Source organism: Rhineura floridana, chromosome 7, assembly GCF_030035675.1.
Source record: "Rhineura floridana isolate rRhiFlo1 chromosome 7, rRhiFlo1.hap2, whole genome shotgun sequence".
Lineage (NCBI taxonomy): Eukaryota > Metazoa > Chordata > Lepidosauria > Squamata > Rhineuridae > Rhineura > Rhineura floridana.
Genome location: NC_084486.1, coordinates 26,456,334 through 26,470,876, shown reverse-complemented (window position 1 = coordinate 26,470,876; position 14,543 = coordinate 26,456,334).

Below are 14,543 nucleotides of genomic sequence, written 5' to 3'. Positions count from 1 at the left end.
GCACTCAGGCTTCTGTAGCTTGTTCAGAATCTAGAGCAGGGAAACAGGTTCCGCAAACTTTTTCTGCCCTTTTGTATCTCGGGCATCATATGACGCGAGTTTGAGACGCTTTGGATACTTTTCATTTTTTTGAAAAAATCCTGACCCCCGCGTGTCACACTTTTTGCCTTCTTTTTCTCTCCTGAGCTGCACTCAGGTTTCTGCAGCTTGTTCAGAATCTAGAGCAGGGAAACAGGTTCCGCAAACTTTTTCTGCCCTTTCGGATCTCGGGCATCATATGATATAATTCTGAGACGCTTTGGATACTTTTCATTTTTTTGAAAAAATCCTGACCCGCGGGTCACACTTTTTGCCTTCTTTTTCTCTCCTGAGCTGCACTCAGGTTTCTGCAGCTTGTTCAGAATCTAGAGCAGGGAAACATGTTCTGCAAGCTTTTTCTGCCCTTTCGGAACTCGGGCATCATATGACGCGAGTTTGAGACGCTTTGGATACTTTTCATTTTTTTGAAAAAATCCTGAACCGCGGGTCACACTTTTTGCCTGCTTTTTCTCTCCTGAGCTGCACTCAGGTTTCTGTAGCTTGTTCAGAATCTAGAGCAGGGAAACAGGTCCCGCAAACTTTTTCTGCCCTTTCGGATATCGGGCATCATATGACACGAATTTGAGATGCTTTGGATACTTTTCATTTTTTTGAAAAAATCCTGACCCGCGGGTCACACTTTTTGCCTTCTTTTTCTCTCCTGAGCTGCACTCAGGTTTCTGCAGCTTGTTCAGAATCTAGAGCAGGGAAACAGGTTCTGCAAACTTTTTCTGCCCTTTCAGATATCGGGCATCATATGATACAATTTTGAGACGCTTTGGATACTTTTCATTTTTTTGAAAAAATCCTGACCCGCGGGTCACACTTTGTGCCTTCTTTTTCTCTCCTGAGCTGCACTCAGGTTTCTGCAGCTTGTTCAGAATCTAGAGCAGGGAAACAGGTTCCGCAAGCTTTTTCTGCCCTTTCGGAACTCGGGCATCACATGACGCGAGTTTGAGACGGTTTGGATACTTTTCATATTTTTGAAAAAATCCTGACCCGCGGGTCACACTTTTTGCCTGCCTTTTCTCTCCTGAGCTGCACTCAGGTTTCTGCAGCTTGTTCAGAATATAGAGCAGGGAAACAGGTTCCGCAAACTTTTTCTGCCCTTTCGTATCTCGGGCATCATATGACACGAGTTTGAGACGCTTTGCATACTTTTCATTTTTTTGAAAAAATCCTGACCCGCGGGTCACACTTTTTGCCATCTTTTTCTCTACTGAGGTGCATTCAGGTTTCTGTAGCTTGTTCTGAATCAAGAGCAGGGAAACAGGTTCCGCAAGCTTTTTAAGCCCTTTCGGATCTCGGGCATCATATGACGCGAGTTGGAGACGCTTTGGATACTTTTCATTTTTTTGAAAAAATCCTGACCCGCGGGTCACACTTTTTGCCTTCTTTTTCTCTCCTGAGGTGCAGTCAGGTTTCTGTAGCTTGTTCAGAATCTAGAGCAGGGAAACAGGTTCCGCAAACTTTTTCTGCCCTTTCGGATCTCGGGAATCATATCACATGAGTTTGAGACGCTTTGGATACTTTTCATTTTTTTGAAAAAATCCTGACCCGTGGGTCACACTTTTTGCCTTCTTTTTCTCTCCTGAGCTGCACTCAGGTTTGTGCAGCTTGTTCAGAATCTAGAGCAGGGAAACAGGTTCCGCAAACTTTTTCTGCCCTTTCGGATCACGGGCATCATATGATGCGAGTTTGAGACGCTTTGGATACTTTTCATTTTTTTGAAAAAATCCTGACCTGCGGGTCACACTTTTTGCCTTCTTTTTCTCTCCTGAGCTGCACTCAGGTTTCTGCAGCTTGTTCAGAATCTAGAGCAGGGAAACAGGTTCCGCAAACTTTTTCTGCCCTTTCGGATCTCGGGCATCATATGACGCGAGTTTGAGACGCTTTGGATACTTTTCATTTTATTGAAAAAATCCTGACCCGCGGGTCACACTTTTTGCCTTCTTTTTCTCTCCTGAGCTTCACACAGGTTTCTGCAGCTTGTTCAGAATCTAGAGCAGGGAAACAGGTTCCGCAAGCTTTTTCTGCCCTTTCGGAACTCGGGCATCATATGACGCGAGTTTGAGACACTTTGGATACTTTTCATTTTTTTGAAAAAATCCTGACCTGCAGGTCACACTTTTTGCCTGCTTTTTCTCTCCTGAGCTGCACTCAGGTTTCTGTAGCTTGTTCAGAATATAGAGCAGGGAAACAGGTTCCGCAAACTTTTTCTGCCATTTCGGATCTCGGGCATCATATGACACGAGTTTGAGACGCTTTGGATACTTTTCATTTTTTTGAAAAAATCCTGACCCGCGGGTCACACTTTTTGCCTTCTTTTTCTCTCCTGAGCTGCACTCAGGTTTCTGTAGCTTGTTCTGAATCTAGAGCAGGGAAACAGGTTCCGCAAACTTTTTCTGCCCTTTCGGATCTCGGGCATCATATGACGCGAGTTTGAGACGCTTCGGATACCTTTCATTTTTTTGAAAAAATCCTGACCTGCGGGTCACACTTTTTGCCTGCTCTTTCTCTCCTGAGCTGCACTCAGGTTTCTGCAGCTTGTTCAGAATCTAGAGCAGGGAAACAGGTTCCGCAATCTTTTTCTGCCCTTTTGGATATCGGGCATCATATGACACGAATTTGAGACGCTTTGGATACTTTTCATTTTTTTGAAAAATTCCTGACCCCCGCGGGTCACACTTTTTGCCTTCTTTTTCTCTCCTGAGCTGCACTCAGGTTTCTGCAGCTTGTTCAGAATCTAGAGCAGGGAAACAGGTTCCGCAAACTTTTTCTGCCCTTTCGGATCTCGGGCATCATATGATACAATTCTGAGACGCTTTGGATACTTTTCATTTTTTTGAAAAAATCCTGACCCGCGGGTCACACTTTTTGCCTTCTTTTTCTCTCCTGAGCTGCACTCAGGTTTCTGCAGCTTGTTCAGAATCTAGAGCAGGGACACAGGTTCCGCAAGCTTTTTCTGCCCTTTCGGAACTCGGGCATCATATGACGCGAGTTTGAGACGCTTTGGATACTTTTCATTTTTTTGAAAAAATCGTGACCCGCGGGTCACACCTTTTGCCTTCTTTTTCTCTCCTGAGCTGCACTCAGGTTTCTGCAGCTTGTTCAGAATCTAGAGCAGGGAAACATGTTCTGCAAGCTTTTTCTGCCCTTTCGGAACTCGGGCATCATATGACGCGAGTTTGAGACGCTTTGGATACTTTTCATTTTTTTGAAAAAATCCTGAACCGCGGGTCACACTTTTTGCCTGCTTTTTCTCTCCTGAGCTGCACTCAGGTTTCTGTAGCTTGTTCAGAATCTAGAGCAGGGAAACAGGTTCCGCAAACTTTTTCTGCCCTTTCGTATCTCGGGCATCATATGACGTGAGTTTGAGACGCCTTGGATACTTTTCTTTTTTTTGAAAAAATCCTGACCCGCGGGTCACACTTTTTGCCTGCCTTTTCTCTCCTGAGCTGCACTCAGGTTTCTGCAGCTTGTTCAGAATCTAGAGCAGGGAAACAGGTTCCTCAAACTTTTTCTGCCCTTTCGGATCTCGGACATCATATGACTTGAGTTTGAGACGCTTTGGATACTTTTCATTTTTTTGAAAAAATCCTGACCCGCGGGTCACACTTTTTGCCTGCTTTTTCTCTCCTGAGCTGCACTCAGGTTTCTGCAGCTTGTTCAGAATCAAGAGCAGGGAAACAGGTTCCGCAAACTTTTTCTGCCCTTTCGGATATCGGGCATCATATGACACGAATTTGAGATGCTTTGGATACTTTTCATTTTTTTGAAAAAATCCTGACCCGCGGGTCACACTTTTTGCCTTCTTTTTCTCTCCTGAGCTGCACTCAGGTTTCTGCAGCTTGTTCAGAATCTAGAGCAGGGAAACAGGTTCTGCAAACTTTTTCTGCCCTTTCAGATATCGGGCATCATATGATACAATTTTGAGACGCTTTGGATACTTTTCATTTTTTTGAAAAAATCCTGACCCGCGGGTCACACTTTGTGCCTTCTTTTTCTCTCCTGAGCTGCACTCAGGTTTCTGCAGCTTGTTCAGAATCTAGAGCAGGGAAACAGGTTCCGCAAGCTTTTTCTGCCCTTTCGGAACTCGGGCATCACATGACGCGAGTTTGAGACGGTTTGGATACTTTTCATATTTTTGAAAAAATCCTGACCCGCGGGTCACACTTTTTGCCTGCTTTTTCTCTCCTGAGCTGCACTCAGGTTTCTGCAGCTTGTTCAGAATATAGAGCAGGGAAACAGGTTCCGCAAACTTTTTCTGCCCTTTCGGATCTCGGGCATCATATGACACGAGTTTGAGACGCTTTGCATACTTTTCATTTTTTTGAAAAAATCCTGACCCGCGGGTCACACTTTTTGCCATCTTTTTCTCTACTGAGGTGCATTCAGGTTTCTGCAGCTTGTTCTGAATCTAGAGCAGGGAAACAGGTTCCGCAAGCTTTTTAAGCCCTTTCGGATCTCGGGCATCATATGACGCGAGTTGGAGACGCTTTGGATACTTTTCATTTTTTTGAAAAAATCCTGACCCGCGGGTCACACTTTTTGCCTTCTTTTTCTCTCCTGAGGTGCAGTCAGGTTTCTGTAGCTTGTTCAGAATCTAGAGCAGGGAAACAGGTTCCGCAAACTTTTTCTGCCCTTTCGGATCTCGGGAATCATATCACACGAGTTTGAGACACTTTGGATACTTTTCATTTTTTTGAAAAAATCCTGACCCGTGGGTCACACTTTTTGCCTTCTTTTTCTCTCCTGAGCTGCACTCAGGTTTGTGCAGCTTGTTCAGAATCTAGAGCAGGGAAACAGGTTCCGCAAACTTTTTCTGCCCTTTCGGATCACGGGCATCATATGATGCGAGTTTGAGACGCTTTGGATACTTTTCATTTTTTTGAAAAATCCTGACCCGCAGGTCACACTTTTTGACTTTTTTTTCTCTCCTGAGCTGCACTCAGGTTTCTGTAGCTTGTTCAGAATCTAGAGCAGGGAAACAGGTTCCGCAAACTTTTTCTGCCCTTTCGGATCTCGGGCATCATATGATGCAATTTTGAGATGCTTTGGATACTTTTCATTTTTTTGAAAAAATCCTGACCCGCGGGTCACACTTTTTTCCTGCTTTTTCTCTCCTGAGCTGCACTCAGGTTTCTGCAGCTTGTTCAGAATCTAGAGCAGGGAAACAGGTTCCGCAAACTTTTTCTGCCCTTTCGGATCTCGGGCATCATATGACGCGAGTTTGAGACGCTTTGGATACTTTTCATTTTATTGAAAAAATCCTGACCCGCGGGTCACACTTTTTGCCTTCTTTTTCTCTCCTGAGCTGCACTCAGGTTTCTGCAGCTTGTTCAGAATCTAGAGCAGGGAAACAGGTTCCGCAAGCTTTTTCTGCCCTTTCGGAACTCGGGCATCATATGACGCGAGTTTGAGACGCTTTGGATACTTTTCATTTTTTTGAAAAAATCCTGACCTGCAGTTCACACTTTTTGCCTGCTTTTTCTCTCCTGAGCTGCACTCAGGTTTCTGTAGCTTGTTCAGAATATAGAGCAGGGAAACAGGTTCCGCAAACTTTTTCTGCCATTTCGGATCTCGGGCATCATATGACACGAGTTTGAGACGCTTTGGATACTTTTCATTTTTTTGAAAAAATCCTGACCCGCGGGTCACACTTTTTGCCTTCTTTTTCTCTCCTGAGCTGCACTCAGGTTTCTGTAGCTTGTTCTGAATCTAGAGCAGGGAAACAGGTTCCGCAAACTTTTTCTGCCCTTTCGGATCTCGGGCATCATATGACGCGAGTTTGAGACGCTTTGGATACTTTTCATTTTTCTGAAAAAATCCTGATCCGCGGGTCACACTTTTTGCCTTCTTTTTCTCTCCTGAGCTGCACTCAGGTTTCTGCAGCTTGTTCAGAATCTAGAGCAGGGAAACAGGTTCCGCAAACTTTTTCTGCCCTTTCGGATCTCGGGCATCATATGATGCGAGTTTGAGACACTTTGGATACCTTTCATTTTTTTGAAAAAATCCTGACCTGCGGGTCACACTTTTTGCCTTCTTTTTCTCTCCTGAGCTGCACTCAGGTTTCTGCAGCTTGTTCAGAATCTAGAGCAGGGAAACAGGTTCCGCAAACTTTTTCTGCCCTTTCGGATCTCGGGCATCATATGATACAATTTTGAGACGCTTTGGATACTTTTCATTTTTTTGAAAAAATCCTGACCCGCGGGTCACACTTTTTGCCTTCTTTTTCTCTCCTGAGCTGCACTCAGGTTTCTGCAGCTTGTTCAGAATCTAGAGCAGGGAAACATGTTCCGCAAGCTTTTTCTTCCCTTTCGGAACTCGGGCATCATATGACGCGAGTTTGAGACGCTTTGGATACTTTTCATTTTTTTGAAAAAATCCTGACCCGCAGGTCACACTTTTTGCCTGCTTTTTCTCTCCTGAGCTGCACTCAGGTTTCTGTAGCTTGTTCAGAATATAGAGCAGGGAAACAGGTTCCACAAACTTTTTCTGCCCTTTCGGATCTCGGACATCATATGACTCGAGTTTGAGACGCTTTGGATACTTTTCATTTTTTTGAAAAAATCCTGACCCGCGGGTCACACTTTTTGCCTTCTTTTTCTCTCCTGAGCTGCACTCAGGTTTCTGCAGCTTGTTCAGAATCTAGAGCAGGGAAACAGGTTCCGCAAACTTTTTCTGCCCTTTCGGATATTGGGCATCATATGACACGAATTTGAGATGCTTTGGATACTTTCCATTTTTTTGAAAAAATCCTGACCCGCGGGTCACACTTTTTGCCTTCTTTTTCTCTCCTGAGCTGCACTCAGGTTTCTGCAGCTTGTTCAGAATCTAGAGCAGGGAAACAGGTTCCGCAAACTTTTTCTGCCCTTTCGGATCTCGGGCATCATATGACGCGAGTTTGAGACGCTTTGGATACTTTTCATTTTTTTGAAAAAATCCTGACCCACGGGTTACACTTTTTGCCTTCTTTTTCTCTCCTGAGCTGCACTCAGGTTTCTGCAGCTTGTTCAGAATCTAGAGCAGGGAAACAGGTTCCGCAAGCTTTTTCTGCCCTTTCGGAACTCGGGCATCACATGACGCGAGTTTGAGACGCTTTGGATACTTTTCATTTTTTTGAAAAAATCCTGACCCGCGGGTCACACTTTTTGCCTGCTTTTTCTCTCCTGAGCTGCACTCAGGTTTCTGCAGCTTGTTCAGAATATAGAGCAGGGAAACAGGTTCCGCAAACTTTTTCTGCCCTTTCGGATCTCGGGCATCATATGACACGAGTTTGAGACGCTTTGGATACTTTTCATTTTTTTGAAAAAATCCTGACCCGCGGGTCACACTTTTTGCCATCTTTTTCTCTCCTGAGGTGCATTCAGGTTTCTGTAGCTTGTTCTGAATCTAGAGCAGGGAAACAGGTTCCACCAGCTTTTTAAGCCCTTTTGGATCTCGGGCATCATATGATGCGAGTTGGAGACGCTTTGGATACTTTTCATTTTTTTGAAAAAATCATGACCCGCGGGTCACACTTTTTGCCTTCTTTTTCTCTCCTCAGCTGCACTCAGGTTTCTGCAGCTTGTTCAGAATCTAGAGCAGGGAAACAGGTTCCGCAAGCTTTTTCTGCCCTTTTGGATCTCGGGCATCACATGACGCGAGTTTGAGACGCTTTGGATACTTTTCATTTTTTTGAAAAAATCCTGACCTGCGCGTCACACTTTTTGCCTGCTTTTTCTCTCCTGAGCTGCACTCAGGTTTCTGCAGCTTGTTCAGAATATAGAGCAGGGAAACAGGTTCCGCAAACTTTTTCTGCCCTTTCGGATCTCGGGCATCATATGATGCAATTTTGAGAAGCTTTGGATACTTTTCATTTTTTTGAAAAAATCATGACCCGCGGGTCACACTTTTTGCCTTCTTTTTCTCTCCTCAGCTGCACTCAGGTTTCTGCAGCTTGTTCAGAATCTAGAGCAGGGAAACAGGTTCCGCAAGCTTTTTCTGCCCTTTTGGATCTCGGGCATCACATGACGCGAGTTTGAGACGCTTTGGATACTTTTCATTTTTTTGAAAAAATCCTGACCTGCGCGTCACACTTTTTGCCTGCTTTTTCTCTCCTGAGCTGCACTCAGGTTTCTGCAGCTTGTTCAGAATATAGAGCAGGGAAACAGGTTCCGCAAACTTTTTCTGCCCTTTCGGATCTCGGGCATCATATGATGCAATTTTGAGAAGCTTTGGATACTTTTCATTTTTTTGAAAAAATCCTGACCCGCGGGTCACACTTTTTTCCTGCTTTTTCTCTCCTGAGCTGCACTCAGGTTTCTGCAGCTTGTTCAGTATCTAGAGCAGGGAAACAGGTTCCGCAAACTTTTTCTGCCCTTTTGGATCTTGGGCATCATATGACACGAGTTTGAGACGCTTTGGATTCTTTTCATTTTTTTGAAAAAATCCTGACCCGCGGGTCACACTTTTTTCCTGCTTTTTCTCTCCTGAGGTGCACTCAGGCTTCTGTAGCTTGTTCAGAATCTAGAGCAGGGAAACAGGTTCCGCAAACTTTTTCTGCCCTTTCGTATCTCGGGCATCATATGACGCGAGTTTGAGACGCTTTGGATACTTTTCATTTTTTTGAAAAAATCCTGACCCGCGGGTCACACTTTTTGCCATCTTTTTCTCTACTGAGGTGCATTCAGGTTTCTGTAGCTTGTTCTGAATCTAGAGCAGGGAAACAGGTTCCGCAAGCTTTTTAAGCCCTTTCGGATCTCGGGCATCATATGACACGAGTTTGAGACGCTTTGCATACTTTTCATTTTTTTGAAAAAATCCTGACCCGCGGGTCACACTTTTTGCCATCTTTTTCTCTACTGAGGTGCATTCAGGTTTCTGTAGCTTGTTCTGAATCTAGAGCAGGGAAACAGGTTCCGCAAGCTTTTTAAGCCCTTTCGGATCTCGGGCATCATATGACGCGAGTTGGAGACGCTTTGGATACTTTTCATTTTTTTGAAAAAATCCTGACCCGCGGGTCACACTTTTTGCCTTCTTTTTCTCTCCTGAGGTGCAGTCAGGTTTCTGTAGCTTGTTCAGAATCTAGAGCAGGGAAACAGGTTCCGCAAACTTTTTCTGCCCTTTCGGATCTCGGGAATCATATCACACGAGTTTGAGACACTTTGGATACTTTTCATTTTTTTGAAAAAATCCTGACCCGTGGGTCACACTTTTTGCCTTCTTTTTCTCTCCTGAGCTGCACTCAGGTTTGTGCAGCTTGTTCAGAATCTAGAGCAGGGAAACAGGTTCCGCAAACTTTTTCTGCCCTTTCGGATCACGGGCATCATATGATGCGAGTTTGAGACGCTTTGGATACTTTTCATTTTTTTGAAAAAATCCTGACCTGCGGGTCACACTTTTTGCCTTCTTTTTCTCTCCTGAGCTGCACTCAGGTTTCTGCAGCTTGTTCAGAATCTAGTGCAGGGAAACAGGTTCCGCAAACTTTTTCTGCCCTTTCGGATCTCGGACATCATATGACGCGAGTTTGAGACGCTTTGGATACTTTTCATTTTTTTGAAAAATCCTGACCCGCAGGTCACACTTTTTGACTTTTTTTTCTCTCCTGAGCTGCACTCAGGTTTCTGTAGCTTGTTCAGAATCTAGAGCAGGGAAACAGGTTCCGCAAACTTTTTCTGCCCTTTCGGATCTCGGGCATCATATGATGCAATTTTGAGACGCTTTGGATACTTTTCATTTTTTTGAAAAAATCCTGACCCGCGGGTCACACTTTTTTCCTGCTTTTTCTCTCCTGAGCTGCACTCAGGTTTCTGCAGCTTGTTCAGAATCTAGAGCAGGGAAACAGGTTCCGCAAACTTTTTCTGCCCTTTCGGATCTCGGGCATCATATGACGCGAGTTTGAGACGCTTTGGATACTTTTCATTTTATTGAAAAAATCCTGACCCGCGGGTCACACTTTTTGCGTTCTTTTTCTCTCCTGAGCTTCACACAGGTTTCTGCAGCTTGTTCAGAATCTAGAGCAGGGAAACAGGTTCCGCAAGCTTTTTCTGCCCTTTCGGATATCGGGCATCATATGACGCGAGTTTGAGACACTTTGGATACTTTTCATTTTTTTGAAAAAATCCTGACCTGCAGGTCACACTTTTTGCCTGCTTTTTCTCTCCTGAGCTGCACTCAGGTTTCTGTAGCTTGTTCAGAATATAGAGCAGGGAAACAGGTTCCGCAAACTTTTTCTGCCATTTCGGATCTCGGGCATCATATGACACGAGTTTGAGACGCTTTGAATACTTTTCATTTTTTTGAAAAAATCCTGACCCGCGGGTCACACTTTTTGCCTTCTTTTTCTCTCCTGAGCTGCACTCAGGTTTCTGTAGCTTGTTCTGAATCTAGAGCAGGGAAACAGGTTCCGCAAACTTTTTCTGCCCTTTCGGATCTCGGGCATCATATGACGCGAGTTTGAGACGCTTTGGATACTTTTCATTTTTCTGAAAAAATCCTGATCCGCGGGTCACACTTTTTGCCTTCTTTTTCTCTCCTGAGCTGCACTCAGGTTTCTGCAGCTTGTTCAGAATCTAGAGCAGGGAAACAGGTTCCGCAAACTTTTTCTGCCCTTTCGGATCTCGGGCATCATATGATGCGAGTTTGAGACACTTTGGATACCTTTCATTTTTTTGAAAAAATCCTGACCTGCGGGTCACACTTTTTGCCTTCTTTTTCTCTCCTGAGCTGCACTCAGGTTTCTGCAGCTTGTTCAGAATCTAGAGCAGGGAAACAGGTTCCGCAAACTTTTTCTGCCCTTTCGGATCTCGGGCATCATATGATACAATTTTGAGACGCTTTGGATACTTTTCATTTTTTTGAAAAAATCCTGACCCGCGGGTCACACTTTTTGCCTTCTTTTTCTCTCCTGAGCTGCACTCAGGTTTCTGCAGCTTGTTCAGAATCTAGAGCAGGGAAACATGTTCCGCAAGCTTTTTCTGCCCTTTCGGAACTCGGGCATCATATGACGCGAGTTTGAGACGCTTTGGATACTTTTCATTTTTTTGAAAAAATCCTGACCCGCAGGTCACACTTTTTGCCTGCTTTTTCTCTCCTGAGCTGCACTCAGGTTTCTGTAGCTTGTTCAGAATATAGAGCAGGGAAACAGGTTCCGCAAACTTTTTCTGCCCTTTCGTATCTCGGGCATCATATGACGCGAGTTTGACACGCTTTGGATACTTTTCATTTTTTTGAAAAAATCCTGACCCGCGGGTCACAATTTTTGCCTGCTTTTTCTCTCCTGAGCTGCACTCAGGTTTCTGCAGCTTGTTCAGAATCTAGAGCAGGGAAACAGGTTCCTCAAACTTTTTCTGCCCTTTCGGATCTCGGACATCATATGACTCGAGTTTGAGACGCTTTGGATACTTTTCATTTTTTTGAAAAAATCCTGACCCGCGGGTCACACTTTTTGCCTTCTTTTTCTCTCCTGAGCTGCACTCAGGTTTCTGCAGCTTGTTCAGAATCTAGAGCAGGGAAACAGGTTCCGCAAACTTTTTCTGCCCTTTCGGATATCGGGCATCATATGACACGAATTTGAGATGCTTTGGATACTTTCCATTTTTTTGAAAAAATCCTGACCCGCGGGTCACACTTTTTGCCTTCTTTTTCTCTCCTGGGCTGCACTCAGGTTTCTGCAGCTTGTTCAGAATCTAGAGCAGGGAAACAGGTTCCGCAAACTTTTTCTGCCCTTTCGGATCTCGGGCATCATATGATACAATTTTGAGACGCTTTGGATACTTTTCATTTTTTTGAAAAAATCCTGACCCACGGGTTACACTTTTTGCCTTCTTTTTCTCTCCTGAGCTGCACTCAGGTTTCTGCAGCTTGTTCAGAATCTAGAGCAGGGAAACAGGTTACGCAAGCTTTTTCTGCCCTTTCGGAACTCGGGCATCACATGACGCGAGTTTGAGACGCTTTGGATACTTTTCATTTTTTTGAAAAAATCCTGACCCGCGGGTCACACTTTTTGCCTGCTTTTTCTCTCCTGAGCTGCACTCAGGTTTCTGCAGCTTGTTCAGAATATAGAGCAGGGAAACAGGTTCCGCAAACTTTTTCTGGCCTTTCGGATCTCGGGCATCATATGACACGAGTTTGAGACGCTTTGGATACTTTTCATTTTTTTGAAAAAATCCTGACCCGCGGGTCACACTTTTTGCCATCTTTTTCTCTACTGAGGTGCATTCAGGTTTCTGTAGCTTGTTCTGAATCTAGAGCAGGGAAACAGGTTCCACCAGCTTTTTAAGCCCTTTTGGATCTCGGGCATCATATGACGCGAGTTGGAGACGCTTTGGATACTTTTCATTTTTTTGAAAAAATCCTGACCCGCGGGTCACACTTTTTGCCTGCTTTTTCTCTCCTGAGCTGCACTCAGGTTTCTGCAGCTTGTTCAGAATCTAGAGCAGGGAAACAGGTACCGCAAGCTTTTTAAGCCCTTTCAGATCTCGGGCATCATATGACGCGAGTTGGAGACGCTTTGGATAATTTCCATTTTTTTGAAAAAATCCTGAACCACGGGTCACACTTTTTGCCTGCTTTTTCTCTCCTGAGCTGCACTCAGGTTTCTGTAGCTTGTTCAGAATCTAGAGCAGGGAAACAGGTTCCGCAAACTTTTTCTGCCCTTTCGGATCTCGGGCATCATATGACTCGAGTTTGAGACGCTTTGGATACTTTTCATTTTTTTGAAAAAATCCTGACCTGCGTGTCACACTTTTTGCCTTCTTTTTCTCTCCTGAGCTGCACTCAGGTTTCTGCAGCTTGTTCAGAATCTAGAGCAGGGAAACAGGTTCCGCAAGCTTTTTCTGCCCTTTCGGAACTCGGGCATCATATGACGCGAGTTTGAGACGCTTTGGATACTTTTCATTTTTTTGAAAAAATCCTGACAAGCGGGTCACACTTTTTGCCTGCTTTTTCTCTCCTGAGCTGCACTCAGGTTTCTGTAGCTTGTTCAGAATCTAGAGCAGGGAAACAGGTTCCGCAAACTTTTTCTGCCCTTTCGGATCTCGGGCATCATATGATACAATTTTGAGACGCTTTGGATACTTTTCATTTTTTTGAAAAAATCCTGACCCACGGGTTACACTTTTTGCCTTCTTTTTCTCTCCTGAGCTGCACTCAGGTTTCTGCAGCTTGTTCAGAATCTAGAGCAGGGAAACAGGTTCCGCAAGCTTTTTCTGCCCTTTCGGAACTCGGGCATCACATGACGCGAGTTTGAGACGCTTTGGATACTTTTCATTTTTTTGAAAAAATCCTGACCCGCGGGTCACACTTTTTGCCTGCTTTTTCTCTCCTGAGCTGCACTCAGGTTTCTGCAGCTTGTTCAGAATATAGAGCAGGGAAACAGGTTCCGCAAACTTTTTCTGGCCTTTCGGATCTCGGGCATCATATGACACGAGTTTGAGACGCTTTGGATACTTTTCATTTTTTTGAAAAAATCCTGACCCGCGGGTCACACTTTTTGCCATCTTTTTCTCTACTGAGGTGCATTCAGGTTTCTGTAGCTTGTTCTGAATCTAGAGCAGGGAAACAGGTTCCACCAGCTTTTTAAGCCCTTTTGGATCTCGGGCATCATATGACGCGAGTTGGAGACGTTTGGATACTTTTCATTTTTTTGAAAAAATCCTGACCCGCGGGTCACACTTTTTGCCTGCTTTTTCTCTCCTGAGCTGCACTCAGGTTTCTGCAGCTTGTTCAGAATCTAGAGCAGGGAAACAGGTACCGCAAGCTTTTTAAGCCCTTTCAGATCTCGGGCATCATATGACGCGAGTTGGAGACGCTTTGGATAATTTCCATTTTTTTGAAAAAATCCTGAACCAAGGGTCATACTTTTTGCCTGCTTTTTCTCTCCTGAGCTGCACTCAGGTTTCTGTAGCTTGTTCAGAATCTAGAGCAGGGAAACAGGTTCCGCAAACTTTTTCTGCCCTTTCGGATCTCGGGCATCATATGACTCGAGTTTGAGACGCTTTGGATACTTTTCATTTTTTTGAAAAAATCCTGACCTGCGTGTCACACTTTTTGCCTTCTTTTTCTCTCCTGAGCTGCACTCAGGTTTCTGCAGCTTGTTCAGAATCTAGAGCAGGGAAACAGGTTCCGCAAGCTTTTTCTGCCCTTTCGGAACTCGGGCATCATATGACGCGAGTTTGAGACGCTTTGGATACTTTTCATTTTTTTGAAAAAATCCTGACAAGCGGGTCACACTTTTTGCCTGCTTTTTCTCTCCTGAGCTGCACTCAGGTTTCTGTAGCTTGTTCAGAATATAGAGCAGGGAAACAGGTTCCGCAAGCTTTTTCTGCCCTTTCGTATCTCGGGCATCATATGACGCGAGTTTGAGACGCTTTGGATACTTTTCATTTTTTTGAAAAAATCCTGACCTCACGGGTCACACTTTTTGCCTGCTTTTTCTCTCCTGAGCTGCACTCAGGTTTCTGCAGCTTGTTCAGAATCTA